This window comes from Wyeomyia smithii, chromosome 3 (assembly GCF_029784165.1).
Source record: "Wyeomyia smithii strain HCP4-BCI-WySm-NY-G18 chromosome 3, ASM2978416v1, whole genome shotgun sequence".
Classification (NCBI taxonomy): domain Eukaryota; kingdom Metazoa; phylum Arthropoda; class Insecta; order Diptera; family Culicidae; genus Wyeomyia; species Wyeomyia smithii.
Genome location: NC_073696.1, coordinates 191,524,325 through 191,546,034, shown reverse-complemented (window position 1 = coordinate 191,546,034; position 21,710 = coordinate 191,524,325). Strand labels below are relative to the sequence as shown.

At 39.6% G+C, this 21,710-nt stretch overlaps 1 protein-coding gene and 1 long non-coding RNA gene across 3 annotated transcripts in view; both read left to right on the top strand.

Annotated features, from left to right (window-relative positions):
* The window catches only part of LOC129733265 (calcium/calmodulin-dependent protein kinase kinase 2), a 187,277-nt gene that overhangs the window by 93,681 nt on the left and 71,886 nt on the right, over positions 1–21,710 (top strand). The gene's annotated exons all lie outside the window — the stretch shown is intronic.
* The window catches only part of LOC129733268 (uncharacterized), a 39,112-nt gene that overhangs the window by 13,033 nt on the left and 4,369 nt on the right, over positions 1–21,710 (top strand). The window contains exon 2 of the long non-coding RNA XR_008729448.1: positions 2,119–2,173. This is a non-coding gene — a long non-coding RNA (uncharacterized LOC129733268). The remainder of the gene's footprint in view (positions 1–2,118; positions 2,174–21,710) is intronic.

Below are 21,710 nucleotides of genomic sequence, written 5' to 3'. Positions count from 1 at the left end.
CGCCAGATAGACAGGTGCTTAAGTATCAACGCGGCCAGCGCGATCAGCCAGAAATTGAATCCCGGCTTTTCTTTCTCCGTCACGATCAGCATCCAACGTTCGTGCGGTATCGGAACAGTCATGGAATGAACAAAGTGCGTGTCAAAATCCTTTGCACAGTAACACGCAACACGTATAAAGCTGCGTGTGCGAGAGCTCTATCGGTCCGGCTCCGTCGGCTGCCAACATGAAATGAAATTAATATTTTGTGCATTCGCATTGCGAACCAGAGACAGGAAGAAACTTGAAATAAAGGCGGAGTCTTGTACCTGTAAGACCCCGCCTTACTATAAGTTCTTTCCAGTTTGTCTCTGGTTCGTAAGTTACAACATAGCTCTAAAAAATATCAGGAACAGAAAGCGACCTCGAGTAAACAACAACAAATCGCTTACAAAGTCAGATCGGTTGTATCCGTTAGTGTTGACTGTGCTTGTGAAGAGAGGTGGTGATTGGTTGCTTGGTATGATTTAGACAATCGATGTTATTCATCAACTTTTCAATAGTGTATCTCAAACAATAGGTTATTTTTGTTACAAAAAATTAAACCGTAAAAGAATTTCTGATCGGTTGATGCCAAAACCTCGAAGCTCTGAAAAGAAATGACTGATATATAAGCGCTTAAAACCTGACCACTTTTCCCTGGTTTTCCCCAGTGTTGTTAGTCTCGCTCGTATGCAGCATGCAACAACTCATGGGAGGTTCTCGGTGCCGCCGCTTTCACACAGTCGAGAAATCTCCATTCAAGCTATTTCTCGTTCTTTCCTGCTTTCCTTGTTGCTCGCATTTACTCCCGAGATCATATACACACACTCTCGTCTACTCTCCTCGTGTGTACCTACTCCCCAGAACGACCAGCCGAAGACAATTGATTCAAGATGCTTTGCGATGGCTGCAGAGGAATAGAAAAAGATAGGGTATCGGACTACTTCGGCAGCGGTTCACTTCGGCTGGTTTTGCATTAGACTGCTGTAAAAAACTTACCGAAGCAGTCCGATACCTTACGCGTTGCCCCACTGTTGGCTGTCGGTGCATGACGAGAAAAAGGCATTTTCGTTTCCGAGCACAGTTTTTCAAGCAATCTTTCCAGTCAAGCAATTTAAGTCGAGTACTCCTACTCACTAGCAGGAACTCGCGTACTCACCGAGCGGGGGCCTAGCGTGGTTGGTAACGTCTCTGCCAACCACGCTCGACGCTTGGGTTCGAATCCCACCGCCGACATAGGTGTCGATGGCTGTGAGGTGGCGTGATCCACTCACAACCAACCCAACTGGTCTAGATTCAATCCTAGCCGACACCGGGAGATTTTCTGAGGCGAAAAATCTCTGGGATCACGCCTTCCATCGCATGAGGAAGTAAAGCCGTTGGCGCCGGTCCGTTAATAAACGGGTCGTGAGTTAGGGTCCTGGGTGGAGTCGCCTCCCCGGGCGTCGGTGATTGGCACAACAACAGTGGCGGAACTAGACCGACGGAAAATAAGCGAGAATAAAAAAAAAACTCGCGTACTCTTTTACGGTAGCTGAGTAGCAATACGAGAGAGTTTGTTCGTGTCGGTGCGTGCTTGCTGCTACTCAGGGGAATGCATGAAGAAGAAAGAGTATCTCCAAAGCGTGTGTGCAAAAGACTTGAGAAGCGTAGCATATGTCTCGTTCTCAAGCAGAGAGGAGGAGAAAGGTTTTGCTTCTCGCTCGATTTGCAACGCTGGTTTTCCCTGGTTGAATTACTAGATTTTCAAATTCAGGCGTCTAACTTCGATATAGACGTTAGTCAACGTCAGAAAACGTGAAAACGCGACAAACATGAAAAAGTTATTGTTGGAGAAACTTTTTCATCTTGATGACCCACTTTGGTTTGTTAAAAAAAGTTTTAGGAAACTAAATTGTCTATCTAAAAAAAAAAATTTGAAAAAACATTAAGATGACCGTTTTTTTCAGAATCTTGTTATATTTTTGATTTTTTTTTCTTTTTTTTTTATTTCAACATTTTCAAATAAAAATTCCAATGATAAACGTTGTTATTACGAAATTTTTGTTGATATGCATATCCAAGCAAAGTTATTCATTTTTTTTTGTCTCATTACAGGTAGGTGCCACTGAATGTAATAGAAAATAGTCTAAGAAGATACTCCTGAAAGTAGGTATGAATTCTATACTAAGTTTAGTTTAGTCAACCGAACTCATTTATACATATTTTCTAAAGTTCTACATAAAACATTTTCTGCATAAGTACCAGGCGCCACGAATCAAAATTGATAACTCGTGCTTTTATCGTTAGCGTATTATCATATTGCGAGGGGCTTACAAGTTGCCATATGATTACACTGTGCTACAGCGATACTAGAAATTTTCCAAACACCCTCAAAATCTGAAGTTATGGTCAAAATACGGTTTTTTGGACCTCAGGCATATAATATTTTTTAATTAGTCATTTATAAACCGATTTTCAATATTTAAGCAGTTTTAGAAAGAAGACAAATAGAGCTTTCAAATTATATACAGGTTTTTACTAATGTCAATAAAACATGTTGAGTTATTTGAGTTTAAATCTAATTTTTTAGACTTTTTCACGCAATTTTTCAATTTAATTTTAAATTTGCCGTCTATTTTTGTGAAAAACACCACAAATTTACTGTTATTTTGAAAGTATATTCAATTGAAATCAATTGAAAGTAGTTTTGTGAAAATCGGTTGATATTTGGCTAAGTTATATATTTTTTAAGAAAACCAGAATTTTTGGCTTCTATCGCACAATTATTTCACGGAGATACAAATGATGAAAAAATGCAAGAACTTTTGATGTGACTTAGTGTGGGTTGTAGCTTCAGTCAATACATAGGTTAACTCTTTAGAGATATTTATATGTTTCAAGGGTATATAGAGGAAAATTCAAAATTAAATAGAAAAAGTGCGTGAAAAAGTCTAAAAATTTAGATATAAACCCAAATAACTTAACATGATTTTTTGACATTAGAACAAACCTGTTTATATTTTGAAAGCTCTATTTGTCTTTTTTCTTAAACTGCTTGAATATTGAAAATCGGGTAATAAATGACTGAGTTAAAAAATATTATATGCGCTGAGGTCAAAAAACCGTATTTTGACCATAACTTCAGATTTTGGGGGTGTTTGGAAAATTCTAGTATGAGCGAATGGTACACTCAACAAGACTGACAACTTACACTGGGACACTTCAGAAGTTCTTGCATTTTTTTTTCATTTGTAGCACAGTGTTATTAACCTACAGACGGATATACCCAACAATATATTAAAAATGTTCTTTTGAAATGTTAAAAACAAAGCATAGTTGATTCAGAACTTTTGAGCTGATGTTCATACAAGCTATATAATAAACGAAATGTTCAGACTTCATTATAATGGAATCGCTGTTTTCGAGTTAGGTACCTGCTTATTAATGACATAGGTTGACGTTCATACATTGTATTCAGCAGGTAATAATGCATTGCTATTACTGCAGTAAACGTTGCGAGTTGCCTTGAATGAATGCAAACTGCAAAACAACTACACACTTGACTCCGCACCATCTCGGAGCAATTTAAAATCCCGAGAGGAGAAAACATTATTATTTCGTGTGTCTAAATGTTTTGGAAACGACCATGCGATTCAACTAGTGACCGTTCTCGATGAAGAGAGCTGTGGGAATTGGATTGATCGCGTTAAGTTAATTTGTGTACAATATCATCCAAGCTGGTTCTTATTCTTCTTCACTAGGCTCATCGTCACTCATATCAAACCAAAGCGGCGTATTCTCGTTGTTTTGACTTGTTTTCTCATCGCGCTTTATCGGTTCTGGAGTGTACACTAAGGTCGCTTTTCACGCGGTTTTTTACGCGGGTTTATTTCACACGGCTTTTTTTACGCGGATTCCGGAATTTACGCGGTTTTTTTTACGCGGCACGTATCCCCCGCGTTAAAAGCGACTTTAGTGTATTTCAATCTGTTTTTGCCTTAATTCTCCTAGCAATGTCCAAAAAACTTTCATTAACTCATAATCAAAACTTTCATTTAAAACACGGTACTTTAAGCATCGGCTAATCGTAAACCGGAACAAAAAAGGTAATGCAGTGTCAGTTTGTAGATTATAATTACCATTCAAAAATTTTGTCAATATTTATAAAAGGGATTACAAAATTCAGAATGTGGTCAACATTTTTCCGATCTTGGATCTTTGTTGGTTTAAAGAACGTAAAAACTAATTCGTATGAATAATTTAAAAAAAAATTGACCAAATAATAATCAAACAAAATAGCAACTTATTTAGCGACTGCCGCCTCTAGACTGTTGAAGGTAATCATTATTTTACATTATTTCCACGAAACGATAGAAGAACGCGAGACGCACAAAAACTTGCATTAACCTAATACATAAGAAACTGCTGGTTCTTCTTTCCGTTATGAGCTGCAGAACTCGTCAAACCTGTTGTTTCTACCATCGTCGCTGCAGTTGCTAGACGATGGCCGTTGATTAGCTCTAGCAGCACGGTCCGAGATCGCTGTGTCTTTTATTGCCGCTTGATGATAATCGCATGTCGCGCACCTATCAATTGGTCGTATACGAAATAAATCATATTACGATTCATTAGCTTTCACACGTACCCCGACAACAGACACTAACTCTACCTGCTGGAAGACCTCCCTATAGCAATATGCACTACTAACTACACACTGAACTCTGACTTGGCACGGAAGAGTCGTTCCAAAAATATACCATGGTATTTCTTATACACTCATAATAACTAGCAAGCCTGAAAAGAATTAATCGTATAGAAAAATAAACCGAACATTTTGACAGATATTTTCACTGTGCGCGCAACTATTACATTACGACTTGCTGAAAGCACGAGCAAACTTTAATTGATTTTTAATTCACGTTTATTACCCTCTGTTCGGAAAAGAAAAAAAAAACCGTGCGTGAACCTCTGGTGTACCCTTACGATGCATGAACAATTTACGCATGAGAATCGAATTCCAACCAGTTGTGGTTGGGGTCTGTCCCGGCTCAGCGTGGAGAGGAGATTAAACTGCCTTTAACTTGACATCAATCAGACTACTGTTGGTTGGCGCAGATCGGCTGCAGATCTTATCAGTACAACGCGTTTTTTTTAAAGATCGTAGATTCACGGTAACCCCGAGCAAACTTTTCCAAAAGAGTTTAAAGTTTTATGTTGAATAAGAATTTTATTGTTGAGGATATTAGAAATTTGTTTACACTATTGCAAAACCTCCAAAGATACTTTCATTATACCAATTTGTTTACAATACAAAACTACCGAGCACACCGTTTAGGCAAAATACGTTATAAAGACATTTTTGCCCGGGTCACACTTGATCTCGTTTACGGCGGCATGCTGCCTTTCGACACGTCATTCCGATGGGTGCTGGTTACAAGTGCGAATTGATACCAAACGCCACAGTCGGTTGATATGGTTGATCAAAACGAGTTGTGCATGTCAATTAGTCCCATCCCACCCCAGAGCAGCGAACAAGCGGAAGGATTGAACCGGGTGCAGGTTCACTACCCCCGTTGGCCCGCTGTACTCACATATGCGCAGCAATCAACGCAGAGAAGGGCCGATGGACGTGTCTCATAATTAAATCGAGCAGACGGACGCGATCTTGAGGCCCGTCAGTCAGAACCGTTTTAAACTGCAGATATCGATGACTGATACGGACATGCCAATGAAGTCAATGAAGGCGAATGTAGTGCAATCAACTGCGGAAAACAGATGGTCAAGTCAATTGTAAGCGAATCTTTTTTCGTAAAGTAATGCTTACCAGCGGAGCCGTGATGAAAATAATACAGCCGGTTGGTAATGTGAAAACCTCACAATGATGATTGATTAATGGTTTATAGTACGTGCCACATGCCGAAGAAATTACACTCGGTTTGTTAAGAGGAGGAGTTTTGTTTGGTAAATTGATGTATGTATTATGTTTCATGGTTGTCGAAAATCATGCTCTATTATTTTATATACTTGTCGACTGAATGTTCATGACGAGTTTTCAAACGAACATATTATTTGACGAATTATTTGGCGAATTTCTTGAACTTTCATTGCGATTTTGATAAGTCAATAGTTGTTATTCTTGTGTTTTTAGGTAACTCGAAATCATAACAATCCCGGTGAAATGGAGAAATTAAAGGGGAAAAAATGCAATTTTAACATTTTTCAAAATGTATTCCAATGATTTTGACTCAGACAATAATTTCAATTTGACCCCTCGTGCCATGTCCACCCTCCGGATCACACCCTCAAGAGCAATGTTAAACAGCAAAAAGGAAAGTCCATCGCCTTGTCTTAACCCTCTGCGCGATTCAAAGGGGCTCAAGAGTATCCCCGAAACACGTACGTAGCACATCATATGATCAATCGAGTCAGTATATCCGAAAATCCGTTGTCGTGCATCTGCCATAGCTGTGCTTGATCGACTGTATCATAGGCCGCCGAGAAGTCGATGAAGATGTGATGTGTGGGTCCGTTGTACTCGCGACATTTCTGTAAGATCTGTCAGCTTGAGAAAATCTGAGCCGTGGTGGCACGGGCTCCTATGAAGCCCGCTTGATACTGGCCCACGAATCTCCTGGTTAAACGTGATAGACGATGGAACAGGATCTGTGAGAGTAGGCGGCATTGATAAGCGAGTTGCCGCGCTAGTTGCGGCACTCCAGCTTGTCTTGTAGATGGGGCAGACGACTCCCTCCATCCACTCGTCTGGCAATTTTCCCCCTCCTAAATCCCGTAAATAACTTATTGCAGCGCTCTAGCCAGTGACTCTCTCCCCTGTTTGAAGAGCTCGCTTGGTGATCCGTCTTTGCCTGCGGCTTTGTGTTCTTCATCTTACCGATCTCACAAAGAATGGACATCGGGGTTGGTATTCGGTCATCTGCTGCTGGTGCTCCGAGGTCAGTTCCTGCTCCGCTTCTGTTTACTGTATCGCCATTCAGGTGTCTATTGAAATACTCTTTCCACCTGTCGACCGCCATGTCGGCTCTGCCAGACTGGTTTATCTTCTCAAAGAACTTCCGCGTATCACTGGCACGGTACAGCTGCTCCAACTCCTCATGTTCACGATCTTCTCTTTGGCGCTTCTGTCGTCTTAGAACCTTGGTCGACATGTGCCCGTTTGTAATTGGCCTTGTTCTTTCTCGTTGACCTGCCCAGGTCCGGTTCTTTTCATTCCCGTCATACCAGTCGTTTCTGCTACTCGGTGCATTCACTCCTAGTGTCGCCGTTGCGGTCTCCCCGATAGTTGTGTGAATGCTGCACCAGCCGTCATCAAGAGGCGATGCGCCAAGCCCCTCCGCCGTGGGTAGTATCGCTTCAAGCTGATGCGCGTATTACTGCACAGTCTGGGAGTCCCAGAGCTGCTTGATGTTAAGCCGCGGGGTTCGGCGAGGTCGCGCGTGATATACGGTCGACAGGTTTGAGCGCAAAGATACCGCAACTAGGTTGTGGTTCGAACCAATATCCACACCGCGATTGGTGCGTACGTTTGTAATGTGTAAGAACCGGCCGTCGATGAGCAGATGGTCAATTTGGTTTGCTGTACGTTGGCTAGGTGATCTCCTTGTGGTTTTGTGGATGTCTTCCCAGGGAAGGAAGGTACTTAAGACTGTCAGTCCTCAGGAAGCAGCGAAATTGACAAATTGCTAGCCGTTATCGTTCGTCACGGTTTGCAGGCTGTGCGGGCTGATCACCGGCTTGTATTTGTCTTCCCTACCGATCTGAGCGTTCATGCCCCCGATAACGATCTTGATGTCTCTACACGAGCAGCTAGTTATCGTAGAGTTTCTCCAGTTGTGCGAAGAACGCATGTTTCCCTACATCGGGTCTTCATTCGTGAGGGCAGTGCACATTGAGAATGTGTAGTTGTGTAATCGACCTTCTATTCTCAACAAACACAACCTGTCGTTGTTCGCCTGCAACTTGATCACACGACTCCGCATTCTGCCCAGCACCATAAAGCCGTACCCAGCTAATTGGTTGTGCCGCCGCACTGGTAGTACTGTATCCTGCGCCCACAAATGCGCCGTACCTTCTCTTCTCTTGTAGCGCAACGATGTCGCAGTGGCGGGTTTCAGCTGATCCAGCATAATCCGGTCGCCACCTGGGGCGTACAGCGATCTACAGTTCCATGTACCGACCTTCCAATCGTCGTCCCTATTTCGTCGCCTAAGTCGTTGCCGATTCTTCCGGTATTTAATTCTTGATTGTTCGTAGTATTTTAATGCTGCTATACTAGGGCTGAGGATGCCTAGTCCCGGGACGGGGCTGCCGTCTTTGGTGTTGCTGGCGATACACCGCATTCTATAATCCAGCCGTTCGCTCCGGATCATACGCTGTTTGAGCCGCCCTTAACATGAAGAACAGACACTAAGACAGACTGCCCTCCTAGGAGAACAGCTCCCGCTTCCTTGTCAGCATACGACCATGTTCCCATCGGCTCACCGATCTTCCCTTCGTTGCTCGCACCCCAGTCGGTACCACGGTGAGGTAGGGATAGGAGTTGCTGGGCATTACGCTTTGGACAACACTAGGTCTATTTTATGCTAACTAATGCGGGTGTACTGCTGGTACGCACTGCCCAGCCGTTCACTACTTTCATCGGTCGAAAAAATGAAACTTCTTTCGAGAAGACAAAACTTTTGAGCCCATCGCTCTTTAAATTTTCACATAAGGCGTCCTTTTGAAGTCTGCCACTCTAAGCGTATTGAGACGGAACTAATCAGGAATTTCTTTTGTACATTTCTTCTTGAGGCAGATAACCATTACTATTAGGTCAATCAACACTATCTTCTATGGATATCATTATATTGACACTAATACCAATTTTGAATAGAACTAACATCAATCCTGACTTTTTATTTCACTCAATTCGAATATAATCAGTGTTAGATATAGGTCATTCCATGTCAAGTGTCCGAGGAAATGCATCGACCATCTTCGATTTCGACCAAAATTTGTGAGTCGATGTATTTCGAGCCGGAACTTATAAGTACAAAGTGTTGTACCGATTGGTGGACCCGTCGGCCAATGGGACTGCCTCCACTTTTTGCGAATTTTGCAAAACACCTTTTTTTATTTTGTGAATATCTCGGGACCCTGAAGAGCTACAGGTGATATTGACATATCATTTTGAAGGGTTTTAGATGTAGAATCGAACGTGATCAATTTTCTTCTGAAGTGTTGCCAACATTGCATTTTTTTCGATTCAAAACTTAATTTGCAATTTCCTCAAATTACCCCCGCTTCGATTTTGATTTTGACCACGCCAATGTATTTAGCAGACGATTTTACATAGGAATCACTTATCAGCAGAAAACAAAATGTAGCGTTCCAGAGATACTTCAGATACTTCAAAATGATATGTCAATATCACCTGTAGCTCTTCAGGGTCCCGAGATATTCACAAAATAAAAAAGGTGTTTTGCTAAATTCGCAAAAAGTGGAGGCAGTCTCATTGACCTACGGGTCCACCAATCGGTACAACACTTTGTACCTTTAAGTTCCGGCTCGAAATACATCGACTCACAAATTTTGGTCAAAATCGGAGATGGTCGATGCATTTCCTCGGACACTTGGCATGGAATGACCCATATATTGAAAATACGTGAGGAAAGTTTTGGAAATTAAAGGCATCCAGTTCATATTTTACATTTATTTGCCTCAAAACGTAAATCTGTTTGGACATTTACAACATTGTGTTAGTTTTTCAAGCTTATAAATTATTGTTAATATATTGACAAGTAAAATTGGTGTAAACTAACATTATTCGAATAAAACATTTGGAAAAGAGCGTAGTTTTCCCCACCTAACCAAGTTTTTTCGGATTCACTCAACAAGCTCAAAAACACGCTCCGTCCACCGTATGACGTATTGCTAAAATGGTTCGTTTCGTTACTAATCTTCGCTGGTCTATATCTGTGTGCTGTCACTTTCGAACTAGTCCATCGTTTGTTCCCCAGCAAACTATCAACGGTATGGACGGTCGACGTTGTTCGAGCAGAGCTGGAGCCATTTAATGAATATTAATTGAATTTTTCGTTATAGTGCTAGTAATGAACGAAACACTCTAGTCTGTACGTTCCCAAAGGGGTTTGATTCCCTGGGGAAACTGGATTTGCTGGACAATGATCCTTAACAATCCAGTATAAAATATCAATTACAAGTAATTATTTTTAATGCAGTTAGCTATTTGTTGTTGTTGTTTTTATACCATGCCATTAGTAGGAATGGATTCAATTTTTCAGGCTACCAAAGACTGTCTGCAGAACTATCATATGCGTGTAGCTTCCAGCTGAGCTTAAAGTTAAAATTTATTGAGTACATGGGTACCTAGGTATAAATAAATTCATGCGACTGACTCGTAGAGAGTTTGAACTTCTCATATTACTGAATTGGTTTGCTCTTGTACTGTATCTGCAAGATGTAAAAACTGTGCTATGAAATGAATGAAAACGCGACAATCTGCATTTCCATACACGCTGTGAGTAATGACCAAATTAAAGAATTCTCGTCGATATGAATTTCTGATACGCAGCAGTAAAAGCGATGTGAACGGACAAGTCGTATCATACGTTATTTCATTATTCATTGGCTCGGTCAAATCCGCGGGAAAATTGAATTCCGCAACGAGGCTTGCTGTGAGCGTAAAATTAATTATGTTCGTGCAAATGACGTTTTTCATTTTCACCCCTCGTGGTGCGGCTTGGGTAAAAAAACGGAAATAGGTCGAAGTAATTTTCTTCAGGTATGGATGAAAAATCAATTTGGAATTTTCTGCACACTTAACAGGTTTATATTGCAGCATACAATTTTTGAACTGAAATACTACCCCCGTTGAAGCCAAACTAAATCAGAGGAATAGAATATTTCTATTTAATTAGTAAATATCTATTTAATTAGTAGATGATTCTCTTGATCTTTTTGACTTAATAAAACTTTTGCATTCAGATGATATCATGGAAGATACTTATTATCAGGATGGAGACATGCTATATCAGCCGAAAATCAAAGTTTATGTCACGGTAACCTCGACATCAGAAATAAACTGTTTGTCAAGAAAAATTACAATCTTTTGAAAAGAAAGAATCAGGGTTGTTTTTTCGCCTCGAAGAAACACTACCGTGTAGGACAGCGATTCTCAACCTGGACGTTGCAATATCATTGAGCATCGATACTTGGATTCGATACTGGTATCGAAAGCGAGCGCTGATATTCCGATAAAATCGTGAAAAAAGTATCGATACCGCAAGGCATAGCTGTTCAATATCTGGCTCATCTAAAGTAAAACTCATATTGCTGTTTTTGCGTATTAATTGCCCGCAATAGAAATAATAGGGCTGTTTATTTTAATAAACAATTTTTTTCACTTATTGAACTAAAAACAAACAGCTTCTGTAAATGTTTCGCCGATCATGCTCGTCAAAAACATCCAAACTTTTCTGATCCGTACATGTATAATCACAACACGTATCAGACAATCAGTCGCGTCGCGTAATATATCATGTAAAATACACTAAACACTAATACGAATTAAAGTTTGTTTTCTTTGTTCTTCCTATGATGATTTGAAATTTTGGTGCTCATTATCGATGATAGCGGTATTATTTTCGGTAACCTCTTTTTTACTAAATGGTTAGAAATCTTGTCTTGGTTTTGCCTTAGTGCTTAAACTGGAATAATATGGTGGATTATAGCTTTTAACCATTCCTGTGAATCTTATTGCTCCTTGCAGGTACGGATGTACTAGATTTGCTTTCTGAAAAACTTTATTTAAGCTTCTGAAGACACTTCCGAGCTAACTAAGGACACCAAAATTTACAGGAATACGTGAAAAGTTATCTTGACAATACATATGTAAGTCACAGATATAACAGCCACAGACAATTAGCTAGACCACCAGTGTTTAATTTTAAAAGCCGCTAATTGTTAATAAATTCTCACTTGCCTACCCTGAAGATGTCACTGATCAGTGACGAAACGTCGGATATAAAAAGTTGTTCTACTTCTTTGAGATTGCTCAGCCGTAAATACATCTAACGCACTTTAACTACTTTACTATGAAAACTGTTTCAAAAAATGATCTTATAAACAGAGTAATTTGTTCTCTATTCATCGAGATGACCGAAATCTGATCAGTTGTAATAAATTTTTTGCCTACTGCCTTTTCAATCCATCCTCGAAATTTTGATGTGCCACCCTGCTGAAGTAGGCCGTAATTCTACGTTAAAATGCATTTCTACAGGCAGCGTAAAAGTACGAGTGCACGAGAGCAGAATGAAGTTTTTTTGCCGTTTTTGTATTTCACTTAACGAAACTGTACGAAGTGATAGCATTACATGAACATATGTATAAGTTTTCTCGTACTAAGTGGAGTGGACATCGATCTTTGTTGTTATTTTGATACTAAGGGTAGTGTATCGATATTGGTGGAGCATCACCAATAGTTCTTAGTATCCGTCGTTCGAAAACTCCGAATACAAGTCCTCTTCGTGCAGTGTCCTCGTCTCCTGCCCGTAGAGAACAACCGGTCTTATAATCGTTTTGTATAGGATACACTTTGTGCGAGGGCTGAGTCTGTTAGAGCGCAGATGCTTGTAAAGCCTATAGCCGGCACGACTTCCGTAGGTAATACGCCTTCGGATCTCATGGCTGGTGTCGTTGTTCGAAGTTACCGGAGCCAAGGTAGACGAATTCGTCGACAACCTCGAGGTCATAGACGTCAATCGTCACAGTATTGTCTAAGTGGGACCTGTTTTCCTCCGTTCTTCAACCCAACCTTCTCCGCTTCACGTATTAGTCTGGTGTATTCCTCTGTCACCGCCTTAAATATTCTGCCGACAATGTCTACGTCATCGGCAAAGCCGATAAATTGACTGGATCGGTTGAAAATCGTGTCCCGCATCTTGAACAACGCTCGTCGCATAATCTAGTGCGAAATGTTGAACAGTAGGCAAAAAAGACTATCACTTTCCGAAGTCCCCTGCGGGATTCGAATGCACCCGTTAGTCCACCCGAAATCCTCACATAGCACTGGTTTCCATCCATCGTAGCCTCAATCAGATCTGGTCCGTCGTTGACCAGCTTTCTACGAAATCAGTTAGGTATTTCCCACGAATCAATTTCCTAGAGGCGACAGACGTTGGAAGATGACATGGGAGAACACTTTGTAGGCGGCATTCGCACGATAGTTCTCACAGTTCACATTTCTTAACAATCAGTCGATGCAGGCACTTGGCCACTTATCCGGGTCCACCTTGATAAGCTCCGCTCCGACACTATTTTTGCGAGACGATTTGTTGTTCTTCAGCCACTTAATGGCATCTTTAACATCGCCTAGTTTTGGGAGTGGCACGTCTTCGTCCTCTGCTGCATCGACAATGTCGTTTCCATCCTGGTCTTAGTCCTCTTGCTGTACGCCATCCAAGTGTTCATTGAAGTGTTGCTTCCACTTTTCAGTCACCTCACGATCATCCACCAGAATACTACCTTCCTTAAGGCCCAAATACACACACGGCGCAATGACACCTTCTCCATACAAAACAGAAGGCGTGATCGCTATCCCGCCTTCCATTTTGTATGGAGAAGGCGTCCTTACGCCGTGTGTGTATTTGGGCCTTTACACTGTACATTGCGCAGAGCCGGCGTCACATTATTTTCCTGAGTGGGTAGTAAGGAATAGAGAAGGTTCTTGGGTAGCCGGGGTGCGACCTACTGATACCTGAACATAATTTTACGAAAAATTGACAGTGCATCAACAATAGGGAGCCAATGGAATGTTTAAGAGAGATTAGATTTTCGATTTTCGTTCAGTAGTAATATTTGCATTCAAAAATGATTTTTTTCGGATGGTTATATAAACAAACAAGACAGATATTTGATTTTAATGAATTTTTCATGAGAGGTAACTATATAAGCTCACTTGCAAAAGCGTTTCCACACCCTTGCAACGTGTCTCCGGGAGTTCACCGGAAATTTCACCATGGTGGACGAAAATGCGAAAATGAAATGCGAAACGAAATGCGTGTAGGCATGTTGTTAAGTTCTTTCTTCGTTTTATTTACCAATTCCTCCACAATTTTCGCGACAAAATTGTTGGAGAAGGTCTTACGCTTCTGGTTTGCCCAAAGGCTCTGAATGGGACGCAGCTGAGGAACGTTGGGTGGGTTGGCCGACCTGGGTATCACATCGATTTTCAGCCGCTTCATCTCCTCACACGATTCCTTAGGGTAGTGGGCCGACACCAGATCCGGCCAGAGCACCGCGTCTACGCCTCTATAGTATTTCTCGATGAGCGATGCAACTTCCGGCAGGCACTTTATACTATTAATTTTCCCGTTCACGGCCAATACGGAGCTTCTCGCTGATTGGCAGCCACTGCAGCACCTTCTTTGGAAACTTGGGGTGTGAAATGAACTTCACCTCAGAGCTCACTTCCTTCGTAAAGGAAGTTAAAAACGAAGTGCCCTGCCAGTCGTTGCCATCCAGGGTGAGATAGGTCTCGGCGTCGACCACCACCATCACGTCGCGATTCGCCGGAAAAATCGACTCGATCATCTTATCCAGCCGCTGCCACTGCGTCATTGCCTGCAGCTCTGAGGCTAATGGACGGGACTGTTGCTTTCTGACATGTATGTCTATGTTTGCCAGGTACTTTTCCACTATTAGGCCGGTTGCACCGACCTCCTGATCAAGGATACCCAGCGATGTAGCCACTTTTCCCGCGGTTTTCCTCTTCAATATTCTTTGGAGCTTCCTGTCGTTCAGGGTCGTCGGCCGTCCGATGTTCTGATAGGTTAGTCCAACGGTACCAAGATGTTGTAGATACCGGAATAAGCGTAACCGGCGTCCCTTTTCCGTACGATGTCCGTTTTTTTCGCCATTACGGTTAAAGTTCGAGTTATTTTTTTTTCTGCCGACTCATGGGTTACTATGATTGATGCTGCATGGGTAGTTTCGTCCGTGCATGTAAAGGTAAACCTATGAAAAATTGGCATTTTTTGGGCATTTTTGCCTTTCTCCTAGAAAGGTATAGCAATCACTGAAAAAAACAAAGGTATAAAAGTGCTTCAAAGGGTCGAATCTCGTATATCAATCGACTTAGTTCGACGAGCTGAGCATTTTCTGTATGTGTGTGTGTGTATGTGTGTGTGTATGTATGTAACGGTCTCCCAATCTCACTCGATTTTCTCAGAGATGGCTGGACAGATTTTAATGAAACTAATTGCAAATGAAAGGTCTAGTTGCCCCATAAGACCCCATTGAATTTTATTGTAATCGGATTTTTAGTTTCGAGGTTATGTATCAAAATGTGAAAATCACAAAACTTCATTATCTCAGGAACTACAAAACCAATTTGAACAAAATTGGTATCAAAAGAACGGGCTTGTTTTTTTGTAAAATAATTTTATAATGATTGGACATGTAGTTCAAAAGTTATGCAAAGAAACGTGTTTCAAACACTGTTTAAACTCACTCACTTTTCTCAGAGATGGCTGGGCCGATCTTCACAAAATTAGTGTCATATGGAAGGTCTTGTTGCCTCATAAGACCCAATTGAATTTTATTGTTACTGGACTTTAACTTTGTCCGTTATGTATAATAATGTGAAATCAGGCTATGACAAAAAATATGTTTCTAAGACTGTTTGAACTCACCCACTTTTCTCAGAGATGGATGGACCGATTTTCACAAAATAAGTTGCAATAGAAAGGTCTAGTTGCCTGATAAAACCCTGTTGAATTTTATTATAATCGGACTGTAACTTTGTCTGTTATGTATCAAAATGTAAAAGTTATGAAACTCCATTATCTCAGAAACTACACAACCGATTTTAACAAAATAGGTATCAAATGAACGGGCTGTCTATAAAACCTCTAAATAACGAATTTTATGATGATTGAACATGTAGTTCGAAAGTTATGAAAAGAAACGTTTTCAAAAAACTTTATCAATTTCACTCGTTTTGCCAAAGATGGCATCACTGATTTCAACAATCTTAGTTTTAAATTGAAGGTTTAGTTGCTCTATTGGTACCCATTTAATTTGATTATAACACTGGTTGACAAAATCTAAAACAATGCTGCTCTAAAGCTCATAATAGTTGCCCTAGAAAGAAAAACATTCATAGGAAAAGCTATAATTTTTTATTTTTTCTTAGTTTGACTTTCGGGGCAACACTTGTGTTGACAGTGTAATCGGACTTTTATTTTATCCATTATGTGTTAAATTATAAAAATATTGAAAATCTCTTCTTTCAAAGATTACACGACTTATTTAAAGAAAACAGGTGTCGCAAATTCGGATTTCAAAATGCAGTATGAAGTTGATTCCTGGTCTCTGAGCATCAACCCTGGTACTGAAAAACTCACATTGGGTATTATATGTCCCTTTTAGACTGGTAGAAACCGGAAGCTACTGTCTAGAAATTTAAAATGGCGTCTGAAGATGATTTATGGCCTCAGGGTATCATACCGCTTCCCCAAATCGTATTGGATGATATTTGGCACTTTAGGCTGTCGCCATCTTCGCCATCCAAATACCCAGATTAGGCAGTACAGCGATTATATGATGGGTTTAATGGTTTCATGATTATCAGGCAACCGGAAGTGGTCATCTGGATTAAAAATGGGGTCGGATTCTGGCCACTGGGTATAATCCAGGTTTCAAGAACCCATATTGAATGGTATTTGGGCATTCGTTGGATGCCCCTCAGAAACCATCAGTAATATCAACTGCGTTAAAGAATTTCAATTTCACTGATAAGGTCATTCAAATTAATGTATAAGGAACAACATTTAATTATACATTATTTGAAATCTACTTACTAACGTTGTCTTAAAGAATCTGAATATTTATAGGCAGTATATGAGTACAAATCGATTATACCACAATCAAAAACAAAATCGCATCATATAGTTGAAAGAATTTAATGTTATTTGCATGTATATGTGTTAATTTATATTCATATCGTCGGTTTCGTGCAACACATCTCACACTCAAAAAACATAGTTTCGAGAAAAACGCGTTTGAAAATTTGCGTCGAAAATTTATTTTTCGATTTTCAGGAAACTTTTAAGTTTAAGATTTTAAATCCTTATTTAACATCTTTGGGTCTATTATGCACATATTACGTGCTCACGTTGTCCAAGTTAAAACCTTATTTTTACTAACTTTATGACGAAATTTCGATTTGTGCAAAGGCACTTCCACTCATAACTCTGGAATTTTTGTGATTTTCGAAATGGGATTTCGTGTGATGAAACTTAACAGTATTTGGCATCGTTTGCCATCAAAAACTCAAAAATGCAAAATTTTGAGTTGTGCCAGTATTGCACGAAGCCGATGATATGTTAAATTTTTAATGTTCGGTATAGTTGTGCTGTTGACTACCAAAAATTTGTTGTTTAGAATGAATAACAAATCCAGCAGAAATAATCAAGGTTTACTTTTTAAGTGTTGGAGTACATCTATTTTAATAAATTATAAGTTCGAAGGAGAAAGGCTGGGTCTCACCGCTAGGTGGATTAATTTTTTTAATGCAAACGTTGCGGTTCACCAATTCTGTCTTCACGAAAAAAGTCTCCATCCCAAATGTAAGCTTAATCAAGACTTATAATGAGGTTTCACATACAGTCGTGAAAGTCTTGCATTTTTGACCAACGAAAAAATGCACAAGAGTAGTGAAGTTTCCGAAATCGACTTTTTTTTATAGCAAATCTCGTAAAAAATGCATGAGATGCCGAGATCTGATTTAATTCCAAAAAAAATTGTTACAAAAAAATTAATTCTCAGGGACATGGAAACTTCAACGCTGGGAGACTCGAACTACACCAGAGCACAAAAAAGACACTCCAAACTCGAATATTTGTTTCATCGATCAAAAAAATGTAACTTTGACCGCTTTTAGGCTCTGCTTCCCGAAATCCGATTGAGGTCAAATTTAGCATGGGAAATTTTTACTAAAAAAAACTTTAAAACTCTATCGTAAATGAAATTCGAGAAGTCGGTTTCCATTAGAACCCTAATAAACTATCAAAAAATGGTGAAATTAAAAATTATTCAGGTTGGTGCAAAATACAAAATATATTAAATCTAAGACTAAAACCTAAATTAATCCACCTAGCGGTCAGACCCAGCCTTTCTCATTCAAGCTTATTATTTGTAAAAATAGATTTACATTAATGCCTAAATCCAATAAAGGTATTTATATTCACTCTTTGGGTTCTAAAATATTGATGTTGTAATTGAAGTATAAAATATGAAATTTGACGTAATGTTAGTGCTTAAGAAATAGCGAAATAAAATAAATTACTCTTAATTTCGAACAATTTAATCACGAGCGATACCGGGAACGTTTAAATAGTACGATACCACATTTAAATCATGTTGAGGCCAAACATTGGAACCACATGTTCAACCATAATTCATCAGTTAACCCTTAACTAGCCCGTTAATCTGATATCAATATTGTTCAAATCAGTTGTGTAGTTTCTAAGAAAATGAAGTTTCGTGATTTTCACATTTCGATACATTACAGACGAAGTTAAAGTCCGATTACAGCAAAACTCAATAGGGTGTTATAAGGTAGCTAGACCTTTCATTTGACACCAATTTTGTGGAAATCGGTTCAACCATCTCTGAGAAAATTGAGTGAGTCCAAGTAGTTTTCGGAATATGTTTCTTTTCATAGCTGGATTTCACATTTATGAACATAACAGGCGAAGTAACAATCCGTTTGCAAAAAAAAAGTCGATAAGGTTTTATGGGGCAACAAGACCTTCCATATGACACTTATTTTATGAAAATCGGTCCAGCCATCTCTGAGAAACATGAGTGAGATTGAATAGTCTCCAGAACACGTTTCTTTCTATAACTTCTAAACCACATGTTCAATCTTCATAAAATCGAAAGTTAAGGGTTTTTTAGGTAGCCCGTTCATTTGAAACCAATTTTGTTCAAATCGGTTGTGTAGTTTCTGAGATATTGATGTTTCGTGATTTTAACATTTTGATACATAACCTCTAAACTAAAAATCAGATCACAATAAAATTCAATAGGGTCTTATGGGGCAACTAGACCTTTCATTTGTAATTAATTTCATTGAAATCGGTTCAGCCATCTCTGAGAAAATCGAGTGAGATTGGGAGTGCGTTACACACACACACATATACAGAAAATGCTCAGCTCGTCGAACTGAATCGAGTGATATACGACATTCGGCCCTTTTGAGCACTTTTATACCTTCAGTTTTTGCAGTGATTGCTATACCTTTCTAGGAGAAATTCATTGTTTAAGGGTTTAAATGCCCATTATTTTAATTCAACTATGCTCATAGATACTGAGCTATAAGAGCGATTTTAACATTCTGACGCAGGGCCAAAACTAAAAGTTTGACCTAAGCGGCAAAAAGACACTTCATTTGACACCAAGATAGAATGAATCGATCAGACCACTTTTGAGAAAAGTGAGTGCGAAAAAAAAGGTGCACATACACACGTACACACCCACACACAAACATATACATCTATACATGCATACATGCAGAAAATGCTCGATTAGTTGAACTGAGTCGAGTAGTATATGACATTCGGCCATTTGGATCACTTTTCTACTTTTTAATTAGCCAGTGATCGTTTGGAGAAAGTCAATATGTTCACTTCCATTATGTGATTTCACATTTTTATAAACAACGGACAAAGTTACAATCCGATTACAATGAATTTCATAGCAACCTATGGGGCAACTAGACCTTTCAATTGACACTAATTTTGTGCAAATCGGTTCAGCCATCTCTGAGAAAAATGAGTGAGTTTAAACAACCTCAGGATAACTTTTCTTTACATAACTTTTGAACCATATGTACAATCATAACGAAATTTAAAAGTTAAGTGTTTTGAAGACACCCCAATCATTTGAAACCAGTTTTATTGAAATCGGTTATGTGGTTTCTGAGATATTGATGTTTCGTGATTTTTACATTTTGATACATAACCTCTTAACTAAAAATACGATTACAATGAAATTCAATAGCAACCTATGGCGCAACTAGACCTTTCATTTGCAATTAATTCTATAAAAATCGGTCCAGCCATCTCTGAGAAAAGTGAGTGAGAAAAAAAAGTTGCACATACACACACACACACATACACACATACACACATACATACATACATACAGAAAATGCTCAGTTCGTCGAGAGGGGTCGAGTGGTATATGACATTCGGCCATTGGGACCACTTTTATACCTTTGGTTTTTCCAGTGATTGCTATACCTTTCTAGGAGAAAGGCAAAAATTGCCAACAAGCGGTAACTATATTATTTTTTATCTAGGAGCCAACAATCAGCGACATTTGATCTTTTAGCAAAAAGTCGTTTATGGAGAACAAAAATTTGGGGTTAAGAAGGAAGTCTTTTATAAAAGTATTCAAAAGGTATGATTGAAAATTGTAACCATTAAATATGTTCACGTGGATTTCAGAATAGACGCGTTTTTTCATGCGGATATTTGTTATTTTTTAATATTAATTTCCATTTTGCGGCTACTGCTTTGAAAAGCTGGATATGAGTATAGAACCGCCACTTTATTGAGCCGATTCTACACAATAGCAGATTTTAAGTAGTTTTTAATTTGGCACGGATCAGAAAAATACTTATTTCGTCACAACAAGCCTGGTATTGATTAATCAGAGAAAACAAACAAATTCGAGAACAATTGAAAAAATAATCCTTTTCTTCCCTGACAAACATTACAATTGTTCATAAATATGTAGATTTATAACCTTTCGCTCAACGATATCCATAAAAAAATATGTCACTCGCAACATTATATTTTTTTAGCTTTAGCCGATAATTCCGTGTGGGTAAGTACCCACATGGATATTTTTCGAGTGGGTACTACTACCCATACTACCCACATGAACCGCCGACCCTGACATTGCGGTTCGCGGCACAAATCCTGTGCAGGATGCATTGAGTTTCTAGTAAAACTTTCGCGTCTCATGAGAGTGATTCAGCTGTTCTAGTACCTCGAACTCCTCCTCCTCCTGGCGGCGCTTTTTCTCCAGAAGTAGTGGGTTTTGCTGTCTCCTCTTTCGTCTATATCGCTCCACGTTTTGACGGGTAGCTCGACGCAACATAAGTAGCGTTCTTCTCGTCGAGTGTTGTTCACAATGGAGAGTTTTGAGCGCATCTCCACCATCACAAGATAGTGTTCCGAATCGATATTGGCGCCTCGGAATGCGCCTGATGTCCGAGAAGTTCCGACCATCTATCAATACGTGGTCGATTCACAACTCAGTCTGATTTGGTGACCTATAGGTGTACCGCTGTGGGAGGTTTGTGCTGGAAAAAGTTACAACGTACGGCCAGATTCCTAAAGGTGGCGAAGTTAATGCGTCTTAGGCCGTTTTCGGTGGTTAGCTGATGTACGCTGAACTGTTCAACTACCGGTTTAAACTCCTTTTCATCCTGGCCGACCTGAGCGTGGGAATCCCCGTTGACAATCTTCATATTATGTTTTGGGTAGTGGTCGTACTTACGCTCCAACTGCGCGTAGAATTCATCTTCATCATTCTTATATTAGGCGGTTTTTTCACTATTCGATTCGAAATTAGATTCAATTTAGATATAGAATATCAATTTTCGAGTTCAA